The sequence below is a fragment of the Castor canadensis genome, chromosome 15, assembly GCF_047511655.1.
Source record: "Castor canadensis chromosome 15, mCasCan1.hap1v2, whole genome shotgun sequence".
NCBI lineage: Eukaryota > Metazoa > Chordata > Mammalia > Rodentia > Castoridae > Castor > Castor canadensis.
Genome location: NC_133400.1, coordinates 19,598,246 through 19,613,081, shown reverse-complemented (window position 1 = coordinate 19,613,081; position 14,836 = coordinate 19,598,246). Strand labels below are relative to the sequence as shown.

General features: G+C 49.2%; 1 pseudogene; it reads left to right on the top strand.

Annotated features, from left to right (window-relative positions):
* Window positions 1-611: 611 nt before the first annotated feature.
* On the top strand, window positions 612-9,340 carry LOC109693304 (pyrethroid hydrolase Ces2e-like; annotated as a pseudogene).
* Window positions 9,341-14,836: the final 5,496 nt, after the last annotated feature.

Genomic DNA, 14,836 nt, shown 5'->3' with positions numbered 1-14,836 from the left:
AGGCTGGGTGGATGCACCCGGACCCAGGCTGGCTGCCCTCCATCCACACGTCACTCAGGGTATTTCAGAACCTCCAGATGGGGCCCTGCCTCCTGTGACCCACGAAAGGCCTTGAGGTTTGCTAACTGATTCCTAGTGCCAGGACAAACAGGCTCTCGTTTCATGATTATTCCTGTGATTACGAGACTGTGCACTGGATTTGGATTTGGGGTAATGGGAGACCTGCACCATCTCAAGTGTGTTGCAAAAGAAGGGCCAAGGCTAAGTGGAGAAGGGCCCTCAGATCATGGACTGTAAGAGATGAGGGACTGATGAAAGGCATGAGTAAACCATGTGTCCTGATGGCCTGGAGGAGCTGTGCAGATGAAGGACACAGTTAATTAGAAGAAGGGCACAGCAAGGGCACTTGCTCAAGCAGTTCCCTTCACCTCACCAAAGGCGGGAGCCATTATTCATCTCTGGGGTCCTAAACAAGCACCTCCACAGAGAAGCCATCCTCCAATTGTAGCCTTCTGCACCCTCTTTCCACCCCCAACAGTCTGGTGATCAGGACTAAGACCGCAAAGACTGTGACCAATGCAGTGACTCTAGGTCTGTGGAGGGGCTTCCTGGTATCTCTGAGGGCAGCAGAAGCCACACAGTAACTTTGGAGGAGCTGAAGAGGACATGGAAAGAGGAGTGGCAGCCATGCTCTGCCTGCTGACCACTGGTATTCTGTGACCTCTGCCTGCTCAGTGCTACTCCCCTGCAACACCCACCTGGCACTGTTCCTACCCCTTCCCTGTCCAAACTCCAGTCAGGGTGAGGCTCTGATCCTCAGTTGCCTGTTAGTGAAACACTGCAGACACAGTGCAGTGAGTCAACCATGTGGCTGGAACAACTTCCTATGTGGCTGAGAACTGTCGCCTGTGGACTTCTGCTTCTCTTCCTCCATGTCCAAGGTGAGACTTCTGCAGGGAATGACAGGGACCAGGGTCAGATCTGCCACACTGTGCAGAGGCACAGCCCGAGATTGGGAGCCGGGGGTTCAAGATGGAAGGGACTGGTCCCATGGCTTCAATGGCAATTCACAATTTACAAATCATGGGAGCTGGGTTTGAGGAAAAGGAAACAAATTTTATTATTTGTGGGACAAAGATGAGGATAGGGACAGTCAAGGCCGTAAACCTCTGTTGTCCCACGTCTGAGAGAAAATGTCCCTCTTTCCAAGGAGAGTTCAGGGGGTGAGCTTGAATGGGTGACTTCCTATGTGTCCACCTTGGTTACTGGCCTTGATTCTCCAAGTGTCTGTCACCACTTCTCTGAAGCTGTATCTTGGCTGGAAGGTTTACTACTCTGGTGGTCAGGAGAAGACCCTCCGGGGTAATGGAAGAGCAAAGGGAGTTAACCTTTGTTACCAGATTCTCCAGCATTTAGATAGAGAGGGAAAGAAAGTCTGTTTAATCAAGTAGCAGAGTCAACTTGTCAGCAGACAAGATATACAGAAAGATTTTTTCTCTTCTGTTTCCAATTACACTTGTGATAAAACAAAAAATTGGAGTGTGGGAACCTTGTGTTCACCTAACATGTCCAAAGGCCCAGGTGGGTCCCTGAAGCTAATAGGGTCTGGGCTGTCTGAGGACACATCACTGAATAGGCAGGTGATTAAGGAGGGTTGTGAAGAGCCAGGAGAGTGGGTCGGTAACCTGGGATGGGATTTAGAACCTTTCCTCTTATATTTGTGTTTGGCAAATAATGAAAATACTTTTACAGTGCTATTTGTCTCTGCATGTGACATCTCCTGGGCAAGAAAAGCACCCTGACATCCTCCAAAAGGGCTCCAGTCAAGGTTACTGGCCCTGGAGGGATACACAAACCCCCAGCGCTACTCACAAAGCTAAACGCGGAGGGTTCATTTCATAATATGAACTGACCAGGGACAAAGGCATGGCTTGGCTCCCAGGGCAAAGGGGATCTGCTCTGTGTGTGCCGCATACTCTCCAGGACCTTATCAGAAGCTAATGCATGAAAGGGCTCCATGCCCAGAATATACGTGCAGCCCTTGATCTCACTCACTCCAAAATCCCCTTGTGTGAGCCCTGATGATATCTTTACCCCTTTCCCCAATCTAATCTACCCTAAGAAGCCCCAACGCATGGCCCACCCCTGTTGGGCTCCCTCCCTCACCTGCTCTTGGTCAGGATCTGGAAGTCACCAGGCCTTCAAGGCAACACTTCACTGATGACTCCATTTAAAATAGGACAGAGAGACAGAGATCAGGAGGATCATGTTAAAAGCCAGCCCCAGGCAACTAGTTCTGGAGACCTTATCTTGAAAATACCCAACACATAACAGGACTGGTGGAGTGGCTTAAGTGACATAACACCTGCCTAGCAAGCATTAGGCCCTCAGTTAAAATCCCAGTACCACCAAAAAAAATAAAATAGTATATGGGCTTGCATCCACATTCAAAAAGTCTTTATAGGGCCTGGTACTAGTGGCTCATGCCTGTAATCCTACTCTGGAGGCAGAGATCAGGAAGGTTGAAGTTTGAAGCCAGCATAGGAAAATAGTTCACAAGAGCCTATCTCAAAAAAAAAAAATATCACTAAACAGGGCTAGTGGAGTCTCTAATGGTAGACTACCTGCCTAGCCAGCATGAAGCCCTGAGTTCAAACCCCAGTAGAAAACAACAACAACAAAAAGATAAATGGCCTAGTGTTTGTTTATTACCTAAGCTTGCATACTTTGGGGAACTTCTAGATTACTTATAATGCCGTCTACAACATGAATGCTATATAAATAGTTGTTATACTACATTGTTTAGTGAACAACAAGGAGAAAAAGTCTGTGTGTGATCAATAGAAATGCAGGTTTTTTTCTGAATATTTTCAATCTGCAAGATTAATTGAATCCAGGGATACTGAACTCACTGACATGGAGAGACAACTATAATTGGCACAATGGTGGGTCCCACCCTTTTCTGTACTACCTAGTTCTGGCTTCTTCAGAAGAACCATCAAATTCCCTTGGGCCTTAAGCACAGTATGCACTTCAATGGGGTTTAGTGCATTCACAGACTTCAGCACCTCCATCCCCCTTGCCCCAAAACACAACCCCAACCTCAGCCGTGGACACCAACCTGCTGATCCTGTTAGTGAAATAAAATTTTGCCTTTCATGTAAATAGAGTTAAGTAGCCAGTGGTGTGGGAGGGGCAGTGTGAAAGGAGGAACATGGTCAGTGTTTGCAGACCAGTGTCTTGACAAGGCAGACCTGGGAGAAGCAAGGAGGCAGCAACACTCACAGCGTGCATGACATCTCACTGGGCAGGCCCAACTCTCATGTGCTTCTCTCCATCCACAGGCCAGGACTCAACCAGCCCCATCAGGACCACTCACACAGGGCAGGTGCAGGGCAGCCTCGTCCACGTGAAGGGCACCGATGTGGGGGTCCACACCTTCCTGGGAATTCCCTTTGCCAAGCCACCTCTAGGACCGCTGCAGTTTGCACCCCCTGAGCCTGCTGCACCTTGGAGTGGTGTGAGGGATGGGACCTCCCACCCAGCCATGTAAGCTCTCCCAGGTCCCAGGGAACTTCAGGCCTTTGTGGTGGGGCCCTTTGAGCTCTGGGCCAGGCCTACTGGTTCTTCCATCGGAACCCACAGACATTTTCCCTCTGCATTGGGAGGATTCCACATGCATTTTTTCCAATGAATGTGCTAAGGTTCTTAGAGTAGAGCCACTTTGCCAGGCTTGAACTCAAGGCTTGGCACCTGGACAGTGTTAGCTACCGGTACTGAGAGAGGAGCACAGACACACTTGGGCCCTGTTTCCATTTATTCCCAGTGTTCCATGCCAACAGGGGAGGTGTCTATGGGAGAGGCTGGCTCCATGAACATCTGAAAGCCCTTAGTTCCAGCAGAAGATACCCCAGGTTCCTGAGGAGGGCAGCAGTGGTGGCTCCTTTAGGCACCCACCCTCCACAGTCACTGTGCCAACCTACAGGGCCAGGCACCATTAGCAAAGGATCAGGTTTAACTGCTTCCCACTGGAGACACATGAAAGGCTTGACGTTTCCTGTTAGTCTGGACTTGGGATGAGGGACATCCTACTACCCTATGGGAAAGTGATCTCCAATCATTCATGCAGCACCTGTAGGTGGTGTGACAGGTTTTCCAGTGGCAGCTCTTCTGTTCCAGACCTGATGGGGACAGGGAGAAGTGGTGAATGTCAACATTTGCAGTCAATGGATCCTGTAGAGACTGCTAGGAGTCATGATTTCCCATCCTCAATAGAAGTGAGATCCGAGGCCCTCAGCAACCTTGAGGCTTCCCTGGAAGTCCAGCTGCATTCCAGCTGCCTGTGCGTTGGTGGGGAGGGAATTTAGAGAAAGGCCTGTGTGTCCGGGCAAGACGGGAGCAGTGTCTGAGGGTGGATGGGAGCAAATCCAGACCCTTCATCTCATTTTGACCACTATACAGTCCTGAGAATATCTGTCTGCCATTTTCACCAGGTGTCTGCAAAATTCTGATAAAATGAATACAGGCGCTGTAAAGCAGCTTAAGCTGACCCTGCCTCCTGTCTCCATGTCTGAGGACTGCCTGTATCTCAGCATCTACTCACCTGCCTATGCTCATGAGGGCTCCAACCTACCTGTGAGTGATACCCCATGGTGACCTGGGAAGAGAGGACATTTATTTACAAGAAGATTGAAAGGGCCAAGATCTCCTGGCTCCCAACGTTATGTGAACCCCAATGAGAAGAGTCATCATGTCCAAAAGGCCTTCTCACCCAGAGAGGGAAACCAACCATGCACAGAGGCCTGACAGCTCCCAGAGGTTGGAGGTCTTGGCCTGTCAATCAACTGAGGGCTCACTCTAAGAACTTAGGCCCAGAAGACCTTGAGATCACCCAAGTCCTCAGCCATGCATTATCTATTGTGCCAATGAGGTTAGATGACACTTTTGATTAATGTTTAGGTGAGCCACTCAGGGAAACATCCCTTTTCTTTTCTCTTCATAAGTGTCTGATAATAATGGCACCATTATTCCATTCTGAGAGCCTTTAATCCAATTTGGATTCACGGTGTGAACCCAAAAGTTATACTGACTGATCTTGGGTCCCTAATTCATGGCCCGGGACGGGGTGACTGAGAGTTCTTTCTGTATGGGCAGCTGCACAGAGCTTATATGAGCAATCTAGACAGCAGCCTGGATTGGGTTTGGGATGGGTCAGAGTTGGTGAAAACTGTCTCGTTTTCCCCAGGTGATGGTGTGGATCCACGGAGGTGCACTTGTTATAGGCATGGCCTCCATGTTCAATGGTTCCATACTGGCAGCCACTGAGAATGTAGTGGTGGTCACCATCCAGTACCGCCTGGGTGTCCTGGGTTTCTTCAGGTGAGCCTAGGGTGGGGTTGGACAATGAGAATTGAGTAGGGCTAGGACAGTCCTGTGACCCATATCGCTGTCACTTCTCAGCACTGGAGACCAACATGCCACCGGCAACTGGGGCTACCTGGACCAAGTGGCCGCCCTGCACTGGGTCCAGAAGAATATCGCCCATTTTGGAGGCAACCCTGACTGTGTTACCATTTCTGGCCTGTCTGCGGTGGCACTAGTGTGTCCTCACATGTCGTGTCCCCCATGTCCCAAGGACTCTTCCATGGTGCCATCATGGAGAGTGGGGTGGCTCTGCTGCCAGACCTCATCTCCAGCTCTTCTGAGGTGGTCTACACAGTGAGTGCTCTTAACTACAGCAGCCTAGACATGCCTCACCAACACCCTCAGAACCTCTGGTTCCATGGAGGTTCCTTGAAAAATGTCTCTGTCCTGTGAATTGATGAAAAGCTCAAAGGTCAAAATGCACAGTCCTTAGCCTCATAGAGGGTCAGTGTGCTCTATTGCCAGGCAGCTGCCACTCTAGGACCCCTTTCATGGAGAGAACATTGTAAGCAGGTAGGGTGGCCTCTGTAGCTGGGACCTCTGAAAATAAGGGAAGTTGAAACAATTTCACACCTCCAGCAAAACACACACTGTCCCCTATTAGATTTAGGAACACATGCACCAAGTTGGAGTCTGGGAAAAGCCTTTCTGCTGTCTGAAAGGATCAGACAACTCCTGCTTTGTCTCTTTACAGATGGTGGCCAACCTGTCTGCTTGTGAGCAGGTGGACTCAGAGGCTCTGGTGCACTGCCTGAGGGGCAAGAGTGAAGAGGAGATTCTGGCTATTAACAAGGTCAGGCTGAATAGTATGGGTATGTGGGATTGGGCTATAAATAGGGTGTGGGGAGCCAGTCTTACTACTCTGAACTTATTACCTCTTTACCATGACATGTTGTCCTTGAACCATGAATGCAAAATGGATAGCATGGGAGACTAAAATAGGTGTAAAATGTCTTTGAGTGGGTGTGAACATCCGGGGGTCAATAAGAATGGGTAGAAGTAATTCAAGGGCATTAGAAATGTCCTGGACCTGTGAAATTGATCCCTGACCTTGAATGCCCCTTCAGCCCTTCAAGACCATACCTGGAGTGGTAGATGGGGCCTTCCTACCCAGGCACCCCCAGGAGCTGTTGGCCTCTGCAGATTTTTGACCTGTCCCCAGGATCATAGGTGTTAACAGTGATGAGTATGGCTTTGTCCTCCCCATGGTAAGTCTCATTTCCAACTTCTTGGGAGCCGATTAATCTTTCTATTGGGGCGAACATAGTGGTATGTGGCTTCATGGCTTTAACTGCATGTCACCCCAAACTTCAACTGTCCTTCCACCACTCAGTACATGGGATACATTGAAACCATAAAGAAAATAAACAGAAGAACCTTGCCTGCTATTATGGAAAGCACGACAGCAAAAATGGTGAGTGAGGATTCCAGAGTCCAGTTCCACTGGAGACTATCCCAAGATATCCTGCTCATGCAGTGAACTGAAAGCATAAAGGCTGGGCTTGGGCTGGTGCTGAGGCTCAAGTGTTAGACTGTCTGACCAGCAAACATGAGGCCCTGAGGAACCCAGTACCACAAGAAGAAAGAAGAGTGTGGTATGTGTGTGTTTCTGGTGGGATCACCCCAGAGCTTGACCTTTGCCCAGTCTAACTGGTTCCTTCCTGGCCCCATATCCCTAGCCTGAGGCTGCTGACTCCATGCCCAGGATTCTGCCTATTATGACTCTCCCTGCCTAGGCTAGGGGTTGCCTGCTGGTTGTGGTGGTCTCTTGATGGAAGAATACATGGGAGACACTGAGGACCCCCAAACTCTCCAAGCCCAGTTCCAGGAGATGATGGGGGACTTCATGTTCATGATACCTGCGCTCCAAGTAGCACATTTTCAGTGTGAGTACATCTGTGACTGAGGCCTGACTGCATTGGGGAGCTCAGAGCTGTGGGTCCCAGGTGAGCTCTGTGGTGTCCTGGTCCCCATCCATGTCTTTATCAGCTCTGAGTGCCAAGCACTTAATGGACCAAATGTCGGTAAATTCTCATGACAAGTGTAAGAGACAGATGTCACCCCATTTTACAGAAGGCAAAACTCAGTTATTGACAGAAAGTGACTTTTCCAAGCATGCAATTAGGTACTCCAAGGCCATGATTTAACCAGGGCCCTTCCCACCTGGCCTGATTCAGCCTGGGGCTCCCCACATCATTGCCCAGATTCCAGCCAACCTTGGACCTAGCTAACTCAACACCAAGGATGAGGGAGGAAGCTCCAGGTGAGAGAGCACCACATCCCAGCCTGTCTTCTCCTCCAGGTTCCCATGCCCCTGTCTACTTCTATGAGTTCCAGCATCGGCCCAGCCTTTTCAAGGACATCTGCCTGCCCCATGTGAAGGCTGACCATGGCAATGAGGCTTCTTTTGTCTTTGGATACTTCTTGAACAGCAAAAGTGAGTTTTCTTCATTTCCAGAAATGGGGCTGGGCTCTTTTTCAGTTCCTGAGGGGTGATTGCCCTCACTGTCCATATAAGGAAACTGAGGCTCAGAGAGAGAACAGGGTCAGGTGAACACCATCTTATAGCTCAAAAGGTGGCACTGGTGTTAGAATCCAAGCCCCTTCCAACTCTAGCCTGTGTTCCTTCCACCATCCCCACCCAACACTGTCTGGTATAGGTGCCCCAAACTTTCCAGCATGGAGCCAATCCAGCACTCCCCTTGTCTGTGGTGACCTCATTACCATGCATGGGTCCTTCATCATACGAAGGGTTCAAAGGCATGATTGTTCCTAAATGACTTCCAGGGTCAGAGGAAACAAGGGGCTGCTAGGTCAGGAATGAGCTCAGAAGAGATGCAGCTGAGGCTGGGATGAGTAAGAGCAGGATGAGCAAGAGGAGGGCCTTGCCCGGGTGGTGGAGCCTGGGGTCCAGGGTCAGGATATAGAGGATATCTGACTGATCCTCCAGATATGGTGGCCAGACCTTGCCCTTGCCCACCTCTGTACAGTTGACTTCACTGAAGAGGAGAATCTGCTAAGCAGGAGGATCATGAAGTACTGGGCCAACTTTGCTCGGAATGGGTGAGAGCACCCCCTACCCCAAACTTTCCAGCGTGGAGCCCATCCAGCATGCCCCTTGTCTGTGGTGGCCTCATTACCTTGCATGTGTCCTTCATCATATGATAGTACTGTCCCCAACCACAGGTCCCACTCAGAGGGCATCTTGTGAGTGCTGGTCATTTATCCCTTGTCCCAGTGACATGAGATTTGGGCTGTAATACTATGGCACCATCAGTGCCTGCCTCAGAGAAGGAGGGACAAAACAGGCCAAGTGGCCTTGCTCCGTGTAGACCGGACACTGGTAGGAGGTTATTGCTTTACGACATCAGGACAGGATATTGTCTTCATTTTCCACACACCCCTGGCCTGCTGGGACAAAGAAAAATAGCGGACAAAGATCTGGGGGCTCAAGACTGGGCTTAAAAGGACTCATAATGACCCCCCACCCTACTGGATTGTGGTGTCTACAGGAACCCCAACAGTGAGGACCTGCCCCACTGGCCCGTGCTCGACCAGGATGAGCAGTACCTGCAGCTGGACATCCAGCCCGCTGTGGGCCGGGCCCTGAAGGTCTCCAGGCTGGAGTTCTGGACGAAAACCCTGGCCCAGAAGATCCAGGAGCTCACAGAGGCTGAGATGCATACAGAGCTGTAGCAGACTGTGTCTGAGAAGAGGGTGGGCTTGTGTCCTGGCAGTCAGCCTGAGGAACCTACATGCCCAGAGAGGAGCTGGGGTTGAGTCCATCATTCACATAGACATATATCCAGGCATTCAGCCTACACTTATGAAGAACCTACTGCATGCTGTTCCTTGCCAAGCCAGCCTGAGCCCTCTCTTACTAGACACGTTCAATAAATGCGCACCGGAAAATGTGGATGGATGAGGCTCAATGCATGGTCCTATTATTCCACACCACACTGGCCCTGGGCCCCCGCCTTCTTGGCTTACCTCTTTCTTCTTCCCTCCTCCTCTCTCCCTCTCCTTCTCTTCCAAATCCCCGTTCCTTTCAAATGAAGGAGGTGTTTGGGGCAATGTTACCCACACCAGGATGTCAAAATCCCACGTCCACCTCTACAAAAGCCCCATTTTCTCTCTAGTCTTTAAGAGTCTCAGTTCCAAGTTCTTGGGACCCCAGGAATCTCATCTAGTGGGGAGGAGGGGCTAGTAGTATATGGCTTCATGGCTTTAGTTACATGTCACTCCAACTTAGTCTCTTCCACCACATAGTACCTGGGCTACACTGAAACCATAAAATAAACAAACAGAGGAACCTTGCCTGCTATTATGGAGAGCATGACAGCAAACATGGTGAGTGAGGATTCCTGGTCAGGTCCCATTGGAGAGCTAATCCAAGATATCGTCCTCATGCAGAAAACTGAAGGAATAAAGGGTGGGCTTGGGCTAATGCTGGGGCTCAAATGCTTAGATCCCATGACCAGCGAGCATGGGGCCTGAGGAACCCCAGTACCACAAAAAGGGTGAAATATGTGTGTGCTTGTGCTGGGGTCACTCCAAGCTCAGCTCCAAGAGATGATGGGGGACTTCATGTTTGTGATGCCTGCGCTCCAAGTAGCACATTTTCAGCGTGAGTACATCTGTGACTGAGGCCTGACTGCCATTGGGGAGCTCAGAGCTGTGGGCCCCAGGTGAGCTCTGTGGTGTCCCGGTCCCCATCCACGTCTTTATCAGCTCTGAGTGCCACACACTTGATGTTCCATGCATCGGGACAGTCTCATGCCTAATGTGAGTGACAGATGTCACCCCATTCACATAGACTAACTGAGTCAGTAACAATCAGTGACTTTTCCAAGGCCACACAGCTTGGGAGTCCAAGGCCATGACTGAACCTAGGCCCTTTCCACTGGGCCTGCTCCAGCCTGGAGCACCCCACCTCATCATCTAGATTCCAGACAGCTGTGTTCTTAGCTCACACTTCAGTAATGGTGATGAAGGGTAGCTCCAGGTGACAGACCTCTACACTCCAACCTGTTCACACCTCTAGGTTCCCATGCCCCCGTCTACTTCTATGAGTTCCAGCATCAGTCCAGCATTGTCAATGTCATCAGGCAGCCCCATGTCAAGTCTGACCATGGCGATGAGATTTCTTTTGTCTTTGGATACTTCTTGGACAGCAATAGTGAGTTTCCTCATTTTTGGGAATTGGGATGGACCCTGCTTAGGGACCTGACGGGTGATTGTCCTCAGTGTCCTGTAGGGGGAAAACTGAGCCTCAAGAGAGACAGAGTCAGGTGTGCACCATCTTATAGCTCAATGGCACACAGGGATTAGAATTCAGGCTCCCTCAGACTTTAGCCTGTGTCGTTCCACTGGTCCTCACCCACCATAGTGTCAGGTATGGGTGCAGAGGAGGGTGGTTCAAAGGCATGGTTTTTCCTAAAAGACTTCCCGGGGTCAGAGGAAGAAAGGGCCTCTAGGCCAGGAATGAGCTCAGGACAGATATAGCTCAAGGCTGGGATGGGTAAGGGCAGGTTGGGCAAAGGAGGGCTTGGCCCTGACTGGAAATAGAGGAAAGTGCACTGGACCTGGGGTCCAAGATCTGGTTACAGAGGGTGTTAAGGTTGGAGTACGACTAGGCACTCAGATAAGGTGGGCAAACTTTGGTCTTGTCCTCTTTGCAGCTGACTTCACTGAGGATGAGAAGATGCTGAACAGAAGGATGATGAAGTACTGGGCCAACTTTGCTTGGAATGGGTGAGAGAAACCCGCCCCCCCAGACGTCCCAGCATGGGGCCCATCAGCACTCCCCTTGTCTGTGGTGGCTTCATGACCATGCATGGGTTCTTAATCATTTGATTGTACCCTCCCCAGCCCACTCAGAGGAAGACACCTTGTGAGTGCCAGTCATTTGTCCCTTGTCCAAGTGACATGAGAGTTGGTGCATAGTAGTATGGCATCATAAGAGCATGTCTCAGAGAAGGAGGGACAAAACAGGCCAATGGGTCCTGCCCCATGTGGGGCAAATGCTAGTGGGAGGTTCAACTTTACTATATCAGGACAGGATGTGGATTTCAATCTCTATACACCCCTATCTACGTGGCTATTTGGCGTGACCAAGATCTGGGGTTCACAACTGAGCTTGGTATCAGGATGACCCCCACCCACTCCACTGGGATGCTGTGTGCACAGGAACCCCAACGTGAGGACCTGCCCCACTGGCCCATGCTAGACCAGGATGAGCAGTACCTGCAGCTGGACATCCAGCCCACTGTGGGCCGGGCCCTGAAGGCCTCCAGGCTGCAGTTCTGGACCAAGACCCTGGCCCAGAAGATCCAGGAGCTCACAGAGGCTGAGAAGAAGCATGCAGAGCTGTAGCAGACTGTGTCTAGGGAGGGAGTGGGCTTGAGTTTGGGTAGCATCAGAATGATGTGCCACACACCCAGAGAGGAGCTGGGGTTGACTCCAACATTCACGTAGCCATACATCCAGGCATTCGGCCTACACTTATGAAGAACCTACTGCCTGATCTTCATTGCCTCTTATTAAACACATCGGGTAAATGCCCACATGAAAATATGGATGGATGACACCCAATGCATGGTCACACTATTCCACTCTATACTGGCCCAGCCCTCCTTCCTTCCAGGGTCACCTATTTCAGCTTCCCACAGTTTCTATCCCCCTTGCTCTCTTCAAATCCCCATTCCCATTCAAATGAAGGAGGTGTTTTAGGCAAGTTACCCACACCAGGGGGTCAAAACTCCATGTACACCTCTGTAAAAGTCCCATGTCCTCTCTAATCTGTTAGAGGCCAATAGAAACCAGGGTTACCAAAAGACCTAGTGTTTTAGTAAGTTCAAGATGCTGTAACAAGATTATCATAAGCTGTACCCTGGCATTGTGGTGCTTGTCTGTGATCCAAGCTACTAGGGAGGTTGAGACAGGAGGATTACAGGAGCCCAGGAGTTCCAGGTATGCAGGGAAACATTGCAAAAACCCATGCCTTCCAAAAACAAAGCCACAAAAAAAATTTATAAGCTGGTTCTTTAAAAGCAATAGAAAATGGTTCACAGTTTTGGAGACTGAGAAGTCCAAGTTCAAGGCGCAAGTAGATTTGGTGTCACATGAGGGTTTTCTCTCTGAATCAAAGATGGAAAGATGGTGACTTGTGTCCTCACTTGCTGGAAGAAACAAATGCTGGCTGTCATGATTTCATCACCTCCTAAGGACCCCTCCTCTGAATATTAACACATTGGAGATTAGGTTTCAGCATTTGAATTTGAAACACACAAGCCATCAGACAATAGCACCTGGAGCTCCCCAGGTTCCCAACTTCTGAAAATGTCTACACCTATGGCCTTGTAGATTGAATGTCATTTAGGTTGGCATTGAAACAACCGCTCATTCATCTATTTCTCACCAAAGCTGTGACTGCCCCAGTTTGCAAGAAGCAGGAGTGGGCTGGTCCCTTAACCCCTTGTCAAAAAGAATTAACCTAGAAGGTAACACACACGCACAGGAAATCAATGTGAGTCAATGCCCCATATAGCTATCTTTATCTCAACCAGCAAAAACCCTTGTTCCTTCCTATTATTGCTTATACTCTCTCTACAACAAAATTAGAAATAAGGGCAAAATAGTTTCTGCTGGGTATTGAGGGGGTGGGGGGAGAGGGAGGGGGCAGAGTGGGTGGTAAGGGAGGGGGTGGGGGCAGGGGGGAGAAATGACCCAAGCCTTGTATGCACATATGAATAATAAAATTTAAAAAAAAAGAGTTGAAGGGGGTAACAGGAAGAGGCAGGTGCTTTTCTCAGTGGCCTCAAGTTTGCTGTTATTCTCAGTGGTTCTGCACACCCTGTGAGGTCCATAGACATTGGCACATCTATGAGGTTTGTCTGTGGGAAGTGTCCTAAAGTTTGCATTGGGGGTCAGAAGGTCTAGACATGTCCAACAGAAGAGATGTCTATCACCTGGATCTCTGAGGCCTGACCATCTAAGGAGGTGTTCTTGTGCCTTTCAGAATTCTCCTGGCAAGTTTCTGTCCCACTGAGCATCCCCTACTCTCCTTGGACCACCATGTGGTTAATTTTCATTCGTACATTATTGTTGTCCCTACACTGCTTTTGACCCCTTCAGTAAGTCTCCTCTTACAGTTTATGTCATTATACAAAGGTGTCACTCTGCTTAATCTGTTTCTTTGCTCCCCAAAGCAATTTCTCTGTGTCATTAAGAGGCTGTGTCTCTCTTCCTATAGACCTTCGGACTCCACCATGCTCTCCCTCTGGCCAACTCCCCATCTGAAGTCACCTTTTTCCCAGGTCAAATCCTCCTTTCCTCCACTCTATTTAAACCCAACCTCAGGGCCACATGAGGACATGGACAAAATCAAGAGAACTGTGAGTGACAGGACTCCTGCACTGTGTCCTGAGAGATCACTGAGCTCCTGCTGCACACAAGGCCCTGTGTGGTCGCAGAGTTGTCGCTGCAGAGGATGCTTCCCCAAGGGGGTTCCCAGGAACTTCTTGCATTTTTAAGTAGTTGTTTTATAAGAGCTTTATTGAGGTCTAATTTACATGTAATTAAGTTCAGCCATTTTCTGCATACTTTGTAAAGCTGTGACAATGTATGAGACATGGAGTCACCCCCACATCCAGTATTAGAACACTTCTTTCACCCCAATGCTCATCCTCACACCCTTTACAGTTACTCAGTGTCCAGGACCCTGCTTCCTAGCAAACACCCAATTGCTTTCTGTCAACTGTAGTTTGGAAACTCTACACAGTTTGGAAACATTTCAGCCCTTGCTATCACATTATATTAAAGGAATCATTGGTGACTTGCTGTGCCACCAGGCACTAGGTCCTGAGTTTCGAGGAACACTTCCTTCCCTTTACTGAGGAGAGCAATTCCATGTGTGCACACACCACCTGGATTGATGTACAGCTGAATAATTCCATTTTGTGCTATTTTTTTTGTGGGATCATTTCTTGAGACAGCATGTACTGAATACTGAGTGCTGGGATTATAAGCATATGCCACCAAGCCTGGGTTTTGGCTCTTTTAATTAAACTGTTATGTACATTTTCAGACATCATTATAATTTCTTTTAGGTAAAGACCTGAGAATGAAATTGCTGAATCATATGATGTGTGTGTTTCCCTTAAAGAAAATGACAAACTGTCTTCCAAAATGAATAGGTCATTTTGCATCCCCACCACCCATGAATAACAGTGCTAGTTGCTCCATGTCCCCAACACTTGACCATATGGCTCTTCAATCTGGTGGTATTGAATGGGTGTGTCATGGTGTCTCACTGTAAGACGTTTCCCCAAGCTTTTTAATTTTATTTTATTTATTTTATATTTGTGTATGTATATATTTATGTGGCACTGGGGTTTGAACTTAGGCGTCA